This window comes from Dromiciops gliroides, chromosome 4, assembly GCF_019393635.1.
Source record: "Dromiciops gliroides isolate mDroGli1 chromosome 4, mDroGli1.pri, whole genome shotgun sequence".
NCBI lineage: Eukaryota > Metazoa > Chordata > Mammalia > Microbiotheria > Microbiotheriidae > Dromiciops > Dromiciops gliroides.
In genome coordinates, this window is record NC_057864.1 from 273,362,755 (window position 1) to 273,376,762 (window position 14,008).

The following is a 14,008-nucleotide window of genomic DNA, read 5'->3' on the forward strand; positions in this document are numbered from 1 at the left end:
AAGAATATAGTCCATCACAGTAGATCAACACTCAATGTTGATGATACTGTGTACAATGTTCATCTGGTTCTATTCATCTCACTCATCATCAGCTCACACAAGACCCTCCAGGTTTCTTTGAACTCCTGCTCATCATTTCTTACAGCACAATAGTATTCCATTGTATTCATATACCACAACTTGTCCAGCCATTCCCCAATTGCTGGGCATCCTCTCATCTTCCAATTCCTTGCCACCACATAAAGAGCAGCTATAAATATTTTTGTACATGTGGGTCCCTTTCCCCCTTCCATGATTTCTTTGGGAAAAAGACCTAAAAGGGGTATTGCTGGGTCAAAGGGTATGCACAGCTTTATCGCCCTTTGGGCATAATTCCAAATTGCTCTCCAGAATGGTTGGATCAGTTCACAGCTCCACCAACAATGAATTAGTGTTCCAATTTTTCCACAGCTTCTCCAACATTTATTATTTTCCTTTTTTGTCATTTTAGCCAATCTGATAGGTGTCAGGTGGTACCTCAGAGTTGTTTTAATTTGCATCTCTCTAATCATTAGAGATTTAGAGCATTTTTTCATATGGGAATAGATAACTTTGGTTTCTTCATCAGAAAACTGCCTGTTCATATCCTTTGACCAGTTCTCAATTGGGGAATGACTTGGATTCTTATAAATTTGATTTAGTTCCCTATATATTTTAGAGATGAGGCCTTTATCAGAAGTACTGGCCACAAAAATTGTTTCCCAGCTTTCTGCCTCCCTTCTAATTTTGGATGCATTGCTTCTGTTTGTACAAATTTTTTTTTAATTTAATGTAATCAAAATCATCCATTTTGTATTTTGTAATATACTCTATCTCTTATTTGGTCATAAACTGTTCTCCTTTCCAAAGATCTGAAAGGTAGACTATTCCTTTCTCTCCTAATTTACCTATGGTATGACCTCTTATGTCTAAATCATGTATCCATTTTGACCTTATTTTAGGCTTTAAATTTTCCCCTAAGCACTGCTTTGGCTGCATCCCATAGATTTTGGTATGTTGTCTCATTACTGTCATTCTCTTGGATATAGTTATTGATTGTTTCTATGATTTGTTGTTTGACCCATTCATTCTTTAGAATGAAATTATTTAGTTTCCAATTGATTTTCATTCTACTTTTCCCTGGCTCTTTCTTACATGTAATTTTTATTGCATCATGATCTGAAAAGGATGCATTTACTATTTCTGCCTTTCTACATTTGACTATGATGTTTTTGTGCCCTAATACATGGTCAATTTTTGAAAATGTGCCATGTACTGCTGAGAAGAAGGTTTATTCCTTTCTATCCCCATTCAATTTTCTCCAGACATCTATCATGTCTAACTTTTCTAGTAATCTATTCACCTCTTTCACTTCTTTCTTATTTATTTTTTGGCTAGATTTATCTAATTCTGAGAGGGGGACATTCAGATCCCCCACTAGTATAGTATTACTGTCTAATTCCTCTTGTAGCTCATTTAACTTCTCTAAGAACTTGGATGCTATACCACTTGGTGCATACATATTTAATATTGATATTACTTCATTATCTATAGTACCTTTAAGCAAGATGTAATTTCCTTCCTTATCTCTTTTAATGAGATCTATTTTTGCCTGCACTTTGTCTGAGATAAGGATTGTTACCCCTGCTTTTTTTACTTTAGCTGAAGCATAATATATTCTGCTCCAGCCTTTTACCTTTACTCTGTGTGTATCTCTCTGCTTCAAATGTGTTTCTTGTAAATAGCATATTGTAGGATTCTGTTTTTTAATCCACTCTGCAATTCACTTCTGTTTTATAGCAGAGTTCATCCTATTCACATTCACAGTTATTATTACTGACTGTCTATTCCCCTCCATTCTATTTATCCCCTTTGTACTTTCCCCCCCTTCTTTCACCCTATTCCTCCTCACCGACGTTTTACTTCTTACCCTTGCCTCCAACAATCTGCCCTCCCTTTTTATCACCCCCCTCTCTTTTCTTTACCCTTTTCTCCCTTGCTTTTGTCCTCCCTTCTATTAGTACCCCCTTTCCCTTCCCCTTTTGCTTCCCTAAAGAATGAGTTAAGTTTCTTTATCCCAATGAATGTATATGTTATTCCCTCTTTGAATCAAATATAATGAGAACAGGGTTGAAACAATGTTCACCCCTCCTTTCTTTCTTTCTTTCTTTTTTTTTTTTAGTGAGGCAATTGGGGTTAAGTGACTTGCCCAGGGTCACACAGCTAGTAAGTGTTAAGTGTCTGATGATGGATTTGAACTCAAGTACTCCTGACTCCAGGGCCGGTGCTCTATCCACTGCGCCACCTAGCTGCCCCCCACCCCTCCTTTCTTTCCCTGTATTGTAATAGGTTTTTTTTCCACCTCTTCATATGATATAATTCATCCCATTCCACCTCCCCTTTCCTCTCCTCTCCATAGATTCCCTTTTTAACCCCTTAATTCTTTTTTGTATTATCACCTCAAAGACAATTTATGTTTATACCCTCTGTGTAAAGTCCTTCTCTCTGCCCAAATACATTTACAATTCTTAAGAGTTCTAAGTATTATCTTCCCATGTAGGGATATAAACAGTTTAACCTAATAGGGTAACCTTTTTTCCCCCACTCTGTTTACCTTTTTAAACTTCTCTTGAGTCTTGTATGTTGAGATCGAATTTTCTATTCAGTTCTGGTCTTTTCACCAGGAAAGATTGAAAGACCACAATGTCATTAAATGTCCATTTTTTCTCCTGAAAGAAAATGCAAATTTTTGCTGGGTAATAGATTCTTGGCTGCAATCCAAGCTCCTTTGCCTTCCGGAATATCATATTCCAACCCTTGAGGTCCTTTAATGTTGAAGCTGCCAGGTCCTGAGCAATCCTGACTGTGCCTCCATGATATTTAAATTGCTTCTTTCTGGCTGCTTGGATTATTTCCTCCTTCACTTGATAATTCTGGAATTTGGCTACAATATTCCTTGGAGTTTTCATTTTGGGGTCTCTTTTAGGAGGTGATTGGTGGATTCTTTCAATGATGATTTTATCCTCTGATTCTATGATATCAGGGCAGTTCTCCTTAATAATTTCCTGGAGTATGGTGTCTAGATTCTTTTTCTGGTCATGGCTTTCAGGCAGTCCAATGATTCTCAAATTGTCTCTCCTCAATCTGTTTTCCAGATCAGTTGTCTTTCCAATGAGGTATTTCACATTTTCTTCTATTTTTTCATTCTTTTGATTCTGCTTGACTGATTCCTGGTGCCTCATGGATTCCTTATCTTCCAACTGTCCAATTTTAATTTTTAAGGCATTGTTTTCTTCAGTAAGATTATGCACCTTTTTTTCCATTTGGCCAAGTGAATTTTTTAAGGCACTGTTTTCTTCAATGAGATTATGCACCTTTTTTTCCATTTGGCCAGATGAATTTTTTAAGGCATTGTTTTCTTCAGTGAAGTTATGCACTTTTTTTTCCATTTGGCCAGTCAATCTTTGTGCTTCCTTTTCCAAGCTGCTGATTCTTTTTTCATAGTTTTCTTGTTTTGCTTTCATTTCTCTCCCCATTTTTTCTTCTACCTCTCGCAACTGATTTTTAAAATCCTTTTTGAGCTCTTCCAGGAAGGCTTTTTGTTCTTGAGACCAATTCACCTTACCTCGTGAGGCTTCACATGTAGGCAATTTGAGGCTATTGTCCTCATCTGAGTTTGTGTTGGCTTCTTCCCTATTGATACAGAAGCTCTCAATGGAGAGGGCTCTTTTTTGCTTCTTACTCATTATTCCAGCTTATTTATTTATTTTTTAAGTTGAGTTGAGGTCTGTTCTGGGGGCACCAGGGTCCCTGTTTTGGGCTTCTTGTGCAGGGGTATAGGTGCTGTGTGACCAGCTTTTTACTCTGAGGCCTTTATAGTGTGTGCAGTTCGGCCCCCTGCACTTCCTGCCTGAGTGTGCTTGGCCAGGCGCCCGATCTCGGTGTCTGATCCCGCCTGCCCCGTTCGTGGCCCTCCCGGCTGGTGCACATAGGTTTTTCCACTGACCTTCTTGGCCACTAGATTTTTGAGCCAGGTTCCAGGGGCCTCAGTTGTTCGGCTGTGGCCCGCAACTCCTGTTGACTTTCCCTGACCCCCTCGGCGCTGGGTTGCTGCCCTGCACTGGGCCTCCCTTTTGCCCGAGTCAGACCGACCTTTTCCTGAAGTCTTCTAAATGATTTCTGGTTGGAAGACTGTGTCTCTCTGTCCCTTTGCAGGTTCTGTAGTTTCAGAATCCATTCAGAGGCTTGATTTAATGTTCTTTTTGAGGGAACAGAAGGAGAGCTCAGGCAGCTTGCTGTTTCCTCTCTGCCATCTTGGCTCCGCCCCTGAATTTAAAATTTTTAAAATATTTTTTATAACTGCATGTCAATAAGATTGGTTAACTCATGTTCCTGTATATTGTATTTTATGCATTTAAAATATTCATTTTGAAAAGAGGTCCACGAGTTTGACCAGCCTGTCAGAGGAGTCTATGACACACAAAAAGTCTAAGAACTCTTGTATTAATTGTGGCCCACTGGCCCAGCATACTTGTTTTCAGCTAAACAGGTGACTATGATCTCATGTTTTTTTGATGAATTTGAGAAGTATTGAGGAACCAATAAGTCACAATGCCTCAAAGGTTAACAGTTAGTTATATAGAATTAATTGTTACTTGAGGTTTTTATGTATGACCCCATCTTTTGGCTAGAATTTTAAAAACCCAGGCATGCACTGGCCTGGGGCTCAGGCCAGTGCCTCCTCAAATGGCAAGGTGCTCCACCCAATGGTTGTAGCCATTGCCAAGGAGCAGGCACCTCACATCATCACCACTTGCCAACACCTGCATGGGCCTGGCAAAATTATAATGACTGGAAGCCCAGTGAGGGCAGTCATGTGACTGTCAGAGCTGCCAGCTAATTGGCTTGGGGCTGTGTGTGGTTAGCTTGGGGTCTGCTGGGAAGAAGGGAGGTTTTTCGCCATTCTAGCTTGAAGCTGGAAGGCAACAAGATGCTGCTGTGTGTTCTCAGCTGATTCCTAGGCGGTGGTGTTATTCAGGTTGTATTATTTCCCTTTCCCCATTTTATTTCCTTTCCCTTAATCCTACTGATCCTGTTTGTGGGTTTGTTTTTTTTTTAAATGAGGCAATTGGGGTTAAGTGACTTGCCCAGGGTCACACAGCTAGTGAGTGTTAAGTGTCTGAGGCCAGATTTGAACTCAGGTCCTCCTGACTCCAGGGCTGGTGCTCTATCTACTGCGCCACCTAGCTGCCCCCTGTTTGTGTTTTTTAAAGTTCGTTCCTGTTAAATAAATCCTGCTCTGTTTTGAGAGAGGCTGTTGGTTTCCTTCCTTGCCCCAATATTGCAGTGAGCCACCTAGCTGACACTCCCCAATTAAAAGTTGATCCCTACATAGTGAAACAGAAGTAAATGGAGACTTTATGGAAGGGGAAGAGTGGGGTGATCCCAAATGCCCATAGAAGGAGATCCAGGGAACAAAACTCAGGGCCAAGGACTTCTATATATTGATGAGTTAGTCATCACAGCATAGTCATTGGGAGGTGGGAAAGGGAAACAGAATAAGCAATTATTAAGTACCTACAATGTGTCAAGCATCATGCTTAACCCCTTTTACAAATATTTACAAATATATCTTCACAATGACCTTGCAAGGTAGGCACTATTATTATTCTCATTTTATACTTGAGGAAACTGAAGCAGTAGGAGTTTAAGTGACTTGCCAGGGTCATGCAAGGTTATTTTTGAATTCAGGTCTTTTTGACTCCAAGCCCAGTGCTCTATCTTTCTTTATAGGTGGACTATAGTGTTTCAGAGGATTCTGCAGTCCAAAGGCTCCACTGGGTGGGGTCCAACCTTTTGTGCAGCACCAGCTTCAGTCTGATAGCCCCTACCTGATGGTGCTGGTGGTGGGCACAAGCACTTCCAGCCACTTTCTGACTTGATATTCAAATCCCCAGCTGACAGTTTGGGTAGAGCCAGTTTCCATTTAAAGCTGTGGCCCCAGGCAGACTGAGGAATAATGATTTCTCAGACAGTGAGTGCTCCAGCAGGGCCTTAGTAAAGACATCCCAGGGCTGTAGCTTTAAATACAAGCAAAGTTCACCTTTGAAAGCCAGCTATATCAGAGTGCTGCCCTAAAGAATTGGTCAACAGAGAATTTCTCAGGCCTCAGCAAAGTGTCTATATCCTGGCCAGGTTTCCCCAAGGTCAAAACTGTTTGCTAAATACACTTGTACCATTACAAATATCTTATATAGATAGAGAGCTTTATAGTTTAGAAAGTGCTTTTGTTTAAATTGATTATAGATTTGAAACTGAAAGGGATCTTCATCTGAGGCCATGGAATATGACCACCTCATTTTGCAAATAAGGAAACTGGGGCACAGAGAGGTCAAATGATTTAATGAGATCAGCCAGGTTGTAGCCAGACCTGGATGTGAACTCAGGATAAACAGTTTCAAATCTAGAGCTCTTTCCATTATGGTATGCTATCTATAATTATTTCATCTGACTCTCACAATAATCTTAGAAGGAAGGTAAGGCATATATTATTATCCCCATTTTATGTATGAGGAAACTGAGGTTAAAAAAAGATTATGACTTGCCTAAATTAATAAATGACAAAGTGAAGACTGAATTGAGGTCTGAATCTTAAGACCAATTTTCTTTCTTCTATATCCTACTGTCTGGTCATTGTCCATTTCATTAATATTAAGGTAGAAGGTGGGGGTGAGGAGAGAGGTGTAATGGGGAGTAATACTAAGGTGAAAATATTTTTATAGCATTTCTATGGAAATTCTAAAAGATAAATAGATCAGAGCTGTGTGAAATCTTTTAAAATAAAGTTTAGTAGCAGCCTGAAATATTTTCCTAAGTGTGATTTCCACATACCATTCCAACTGTAATCTCCTAGACCTCTGATTACATTTTGCTGACCTCTTTTCTTGCTGATTCATGGACTTTCTCCTCAGGTCCAGATCTTTATAGAGTTCTCAGAAGGCTGGCATGGTAATAGAAATTCCCATACAAGCAGAAAATATCTCTTAGGGTCATTACTTCTTGGAATTGCACTGTGATAAATCTTCCCTAGCTCTTATAATAATTGTTTTCATTTATGAGGCATTTTAAGGTTGCTAAAGCCTTTTACTTCTAACAACTCTGTAAGGTATGCAGCCTAGGTATTACTATCTCCATTTTGCAAGTGAAGAGACATGTAGTACTTTAAATTTTGCAAAGCACTTTACAAGTATTATCTCATTTAATCATCAAAAAAAAGCTTGGGAAGTGTATGCTATTATTTCCATTTTCCAGTTGAGGAAACTGAGGCAGACAGAGGTTCCATGACTTGCATTGGGTCATGCAATTTCTCGTTGCTGTTTTATCCCTTTTCAGTTGTGTCTGGATCTCCATGACCTCATTTGGGGTTTTCTTAGCAAAGATACTTGAGTTGTTTGGCATTTCCTTCTCCAGATCATTTTATAGATGAGGAGACTGAGTCAAACAGGGTTAAGTGCTTGCCCAGGGTAACATTGCTAGTAAATGTCTGAGACCAGATTTGAACTCAAGATGAGTCTTACCAACTCCAGGCTTGTCACTCTATCTACTGTACCACCTAGCTCCCCCATGCAATTAGTAAATGTCAGAACATGAAATATTCTGATTTTGAGATTACTGTGCCAGGATAGCTATTTTTTTAATTGGAAATGGGGACTAATTTTGTGTGTGCTGTGCTTTCTTGTCTTTCTCATGTTGTATGATTCTTATATAGATCCAGAGATTCTCCAAAGAACATCCAGCCAATTATTTCAAGTCACACACACACACACACACACACACACACACACACACATCTACCAAGTGTCAATGGCTTTCTTTTCCAAAGAGCTGATAGTTAAGCCATTCTATTGTGAATGACTAGAAATTTCATTAGGAAGTACTTTGTGGTGTTCTTGGTCTAGGTCCAATTAGTACAATGCCATTTACAGAAAGAAATATTGCTAAGGCCTTTTTATCAGTAGAGAATCCCCCCCCCTTGTTTGGCCTCTGCATGGGACATCTGTTATGACAAAAACCTTACTTAAACATATGTATTCCTGTTTTATCTGTCACTTAGCACTGAAACTGCATATTTTTGAAGAATGCAATCTCATGGTGGGTATGTCTGTCATAGAGTCTTACATGGTTTTAATACATAGCTGTGAGGGAATTTAAGTGCTCCAAGACTTCCATTTTGTTCAATGAAGTAAAATGCTGTTTAAAAATTGTTTTGGCAAATAATAGGCACAATGAGATCCTGCAATCTCTATTTACTAGTCAATTTTGTGATTAGGTTAATATAGTTCGCTATAAAATAATCTATAACAGATTTCTTATTTCTTTCTCCTGTTTTAATCAGAGACTCTTTTGCTGCAAGCATAGACCATTTGTACAGGGTTTTTTTTGTAAAAAATAAGAAAAGTGGTAAATGGATCAGTAGGTGTTGTTGTCTTCCTGTGTGTGTTTTTTTTTTTTTATAAATAATGCCTTTGAGCTTTTCCATTCTTTTTGAATCTTTCCATTGCTGTGCTATCTTGGAAAATTGTCCCTTTACACTTTTTAAATTGTTTTGCCTTGTTTAGAGGAAGAGGATTTTTTGATCAAGCTAGCTGCCTGAATGGGAAGTAGACTATTCAGTTCGCACATACTCTAGCAAAACCCTGAAATCCATGGCAGGCTGAATAATGCTCAAAAAGTCTTAAGAGAAACTAAAGTATGTGACTTCTACAACCCAAAATAGCACAGAAAGTTAGCCAGAGGCTCAGGAAAGGGAGCTACACTGGTGTCAATAGCCTCCTAAACAGACTAAGGATGAAACATATAGAATTCAGTACTCTATGTCTGGAGTTGGGGGAGCTGGGTGGCACAGTGGACAAAGTGCTGGGCCTGGAGTCAGGAACACCTGTATTCAAATGTGGCCTCAGACACTTAATAGTTCTGTGACACTGGTCAAGTCACTTAACCCTTTTTATCTCAGTTTCCTCAACTGTAAAATGAGCTGGAGAAAGAGATGGCAAACAACTCTAGTATCTCGGCCAAGAAAACTCCAAAAAAGGGTCACAAAGAGTCCTACGATACTAAAATGACTAAACAACAATACCTAAAGGTTGCAAGAGCAAAGGGCAACTTGAGAAAGCACCAGTAGACAGAATCCAGTTAAATGCTACCATACTCAGACTGAGATACTCCAGGGACCAGGGACTCTGAAGTCTCTGGTATTTTGTCTTGAAATGTTATAGAAATTGCTGAAGATCCAGCATTCTGAACTGCAAAGGTCCAGGGGAACCTAGCCCTGCTTAAGATCATTATAGGAAGCCAGGGGACCCAGAACAATACAATTCAGGGAGGAGCACCCTCCTGTCAACCAGAAGCACAAGAAGGAGAGGAGTCTGGCCCCAATACAATGCCCCAGTTCAGTAAATGAAGCTACAGAGCTAGGTAAAACAAAGAAAACGTTGACATCCAGTTATTACAGATTTAGAGATTTCCCCCAAAGAAGAAGCAAGTAACTGTATAATAAGTATAAACAGCAAAAAAAAAAAAAAAAAAGGATTTTCCACAATTTCTACCTGAACACCTAAAAGTAATAAACCAAGAGATTTTTAAAAATAATTTTAAAAAATTTGAACTAATTGAAAGGAGAATAACTTAGAAGACAAAGTACTAAACCTTTCCCAAGTAATAGACTCTCTGAAAACTAGACGAGGCCAAACAAAAATTGATACCTCCGTGAGACAAAGTATAAGGCATTTGATAACTTACCTGGAAAACAGATCAAGGAGCGATCATTTAAGAATCATTGGATTTCCTGAAAGCCATAATTAAAAAAAAAAAGGCTGAACTCTCAATTTTAAGAAATCATAAATGAATGCTGTCCAAATACATTAGAATCTGAGGGCAAAGTAAAGATAGAAGGATTCTACTGATGATTTCTTGAAAGGAATTCCAAGAAGGAAAAGCCTCTGGAATGTCATAGCCAAAATTCAAAAGACCCAAATCAAAAAAAAGGCCCTGCACATTCCCAGAAATGAACAGTTTACATAGCAAGGAACTACTTTCAGAATGAAATACAATTTGGCAGCTTTCATTAAAAATGAGCGAGGATCTAGGAATATAATAATCCAAAAGACCAAAGATATAGGTTTACCACCCAAAATAACTTATTTTGCAAAGCTGAGTATATTCCTATGGGAGAAAAATAGACTTTTAATGAAATAGAGGACTTTCTAGCATTTCTGATAAAAAGATTAGATCTGAAAAGGAATTTCTGAAATAAAAACACAAATGTATAGAGAAACCTACAAAGGTGAACAAGCATCTGTCCCAAGTTCTCTAGTTCAACACCTGGAGGTGACCTTGTGATTGCAAATGGTTTGGAGATCATGTGTCCTTTGGATGGAGCTGATTGGAAGCAAGGACAGAAGTCCTTGGCTGCCACTGTAGGACTCTTGGAACAAATGACCAGTAACAAAATGATAAACCCAAGTCCTGGTTTGTTTTTCAGAAAACATCTACTGAAATGAGTTTAGTAAAGAGCAGAAATGAAACATAAAAAAAAAAAAAATCTACTCAGCAGTCCCACAAAGTTTAAATAAGGCATAATTGTAAACTTCCTGGGAAACTATAACAAAAGTTATTACTGTAACTTGTTTAAGGTTTTTTATATGGACTCGTATTTCATATATAGCATTTCTTTTATGTGTAAGTAATAAACACCTGTCCTACACCTTGGAAAAAAAAATGTGTTTTCCCCAGCACAAATTTATTTTGTATATAGTTGTTCAAGTCCAGTTATTCTTCTGAACCACTGGGAGAGTAGAACAGAAGTTATTATTTTTCTAATTGCCTCTAATTTCTCACACAGCATATTAAATATGAGGAAAGTTGAGAGCACAAATATGATTCTACTATAGAATAGAAATAACAGCTCTGTTCTATTGAATTTCTATTTGTTTTACTCCTTCCAACTTAATCTGTAACCACATCCAGGTATTTGTATAGCACCTACTTTGTGAAAAGCACTATGCCAGCTGTTGGAGATATAAAAGTAAAAGTGACAATTTCTATTCATGAGGAAATTACATTCTACTAATGGAACAGATGAGATATAAATATTGCTAGGTAAAAACATAAAGTTAAGTCTGATTATGATGGTACTAAAGGAGATAGTCCAGTTAAAGTGATCTAGGAATATTTAAGGAAGAAGATACTTTCAAGTTCAGGGAACAATAACAACTATACAGAGAACATGACTCCTCCTCTGAGTATTGAAAGAAAATAATGATTCTGAAAAAAAAATAGATTAGAAAGGAGTAAATTCTGAGCATAAATGACTGCCTGAGCAGTTGCATGGAAGCAGGAGGTGTCAATTAAGTTTAAGGAATAGCAAGTAGTACAATAGGTTAGAACATAGACTGTGTGAACAAGTAGATGGATGGTTGGATTAATGGGTAAATATATATATATATATATATATATATATATATATATATATATATATATATATATTGCTTATTTTGTACAAAACTTTCTAATTGTTTCGTTAAAGTGTGTTTCCTATGGAACCATCAAAAACCTTAACTGAGACTATATCTACCTATTTTGTACCTCTCTTTGTACTGCTCTTCACTTTCAAATTGAAGGGCAGTAATAAAATGAAAAAAAAATGGCGGTAAAAAGAGGTAGGTTAGAATTAAATTGTGAAGGAGCTTAAATGTAAGACTAAGAAGATTGCATTTTATCTTAGAGACAATGAAGAACCACTGAAGGGGTTTTAATAGGGGAATAAAAAGGTCAGACGTGTACTTAAGTAAAATTATTTTGGCAGTTGTGAAAAGAATGAATTAGAGAGGTCAGAGACTAGAAGCAACAAGACCAATTAAGAGACTATTGTGACTTAAATAATTGGAGAAATATGAATTTCTTATTCATAGGCATTGCCAATATAATAAAAATGAAAACATGACATACATTAATAAATTTATGTACCTAGTCCATGCCATAAGAATCAAAATACCAAAGGACTATTTTGTAGAGCTGAAGGAGTAATAACTCAAGAATATCATGGGAATTAACATGAAAAAGTGGGAAGGAAGGAGGCTGAGCAGTAGCAGTTATTAAAATAAACTCAAAAGCAGTAATTATCAACCAGTAATTACTGGTTAAGAAATACAAAAGCTGACCAATGGAAGAGAACATATAGAAGTTAGTGAACATAGTAGCCTAGTGTTTGACAAAGCCAAAAACTGCAGCTACTAGGAAAAGAACTTAGTATTTGACAAACATTTCTAGGAAAACTGGGAAACAGTCTGGCAGGAATTAGGTACAGATTTTCATCTCACAGCATGTATACCAAAATAAGCTCCATGTCTCAGGCATATATTGTGATATCAGAAACAAATTAGAGGAGGAGGGAAGAAATTATCTTTCAGATCTATACACAGGGGAATTGTTCAAGAACACACAAAGAATATAGAGATGACATAAGATAAGATAGATAATATCTTATTATAAAAATTAAAGGATTTTTACCGAAATGAAATCAATACAAGTAATTAGAGAAAAAATATTTACAGTGAATCTAAGATTCTTATTTCCAAGATATATAAGGAAATGATTCAAATTTATGAGAATAGAAGCCACTCCTTAATTTATAAATGGTCAAAAATATAAACAGGCAGTTTTTTAATGAAAAAAAGGACATTTCAAATATCGATGGGGTTATACATGTTAATACACTATTGGTGGAATTGTGAATTACTCTAGCAATTCTGGAAAATAATTTATAACTATGCACAAAATTAATAAATGGTATATACAAAGACATAAAAAGAGGAAAATGACCTATATGTATATAATATATACATATATGTATATGTCTGTATCATATATACACACACACATGTGTATGTGTATGTGTGTGTATATAAGATTTTTATGGAAGGAAAGAATTGGAAATTAGGGGTACTCATCAATTGGGAGTTTGCTGAACAAATTTTGGTATATGAATGTAATAGAATGCTATTGAGCTGCAAAAAATGAAGAAACAGCAAGATTCAGAGAAATCTGGGAAGAACTGTGTGAACCGATATGAAGTGAAATGAATAGATACAGGAAAATGATTTATATAATAGAAATCACATTGTAAAGAGAAACAACTTTGAAAGACAAAAACTCTATCATTATTGTATTGACCTACCTACTATAATCCCAAAGGACAAATAGTAGCATATAAAATGAGATCTAAATTTTAGAAATGGCCAATGCAGAAATTTGCTTTACTTGACTATGTATATTTATTACAAAGTCTCTGTTTACTTTTCTTTTATTCTTTTTTGTTTGTTTATTTTTTGTTTTTTGTTGTTTGGGCAAATGAGGGTTAAGTCACTTGCCCAATGTAACAAAGCTAATAAGTGTCAAGTGTCTGAGGTCAGATTTGAACTCAGATCCTCCTGACTCCAGGGCTGGTGCTCTATCGACTGCGCCACCTGGCTGCCCCCCTTTTCTTTTATTCTTAGTGGGGGTTGGGAGGGAGAGAAAATATTTTTGTTAATTGAAAAATAAAGTTTAATCTGTATATTTTTAAAAATAGGCTATTATGATCATTTGGGTATAATGTGATGAATGGCTAAGCAAGGGTGAAATCAGTGTGCCTGAAAAGAAGAAGATATAAGGCAGAAATGTCATGGGATAGAATGGACAAAATTGGACAAAATATTGAACATGATTTGAGGAGGTAAAAGGGAGATGGGTCAAATAGCACTGGGGTGGTCAAACTCAAGTGACTAGTGGGATAGTGTTGCCATTGACTCCTAATATTTTTTCAGTTCTGTTTCCTTATGATTATCATGAATATTGCAAGACAAGATAACTTAGCATCCTACAAAGTAATGCTTCTTGTTGCCAGCTATGTAAGTGGAAATCACCTCCTTTTTTATTTCTCTGAGGAGAAGTC

At 37.1% G+C, this 14,008-nt stretch overlaps 1 protein-coding gene across 1 annotated transcript in view; it reads left to right on the forward strand.

Annotated features, from left to right (window-relative positions):
• LOC122726312 (muscular LMNA interacting protein) overlaps positions 1-14,008 on the forward strand; it is a 402,484-nt gene that overhangs the window by 370,278 nt on the left and 18,198 nt on the right. The gene's annotated exons all lie outside the window — the stretch shown is intronic.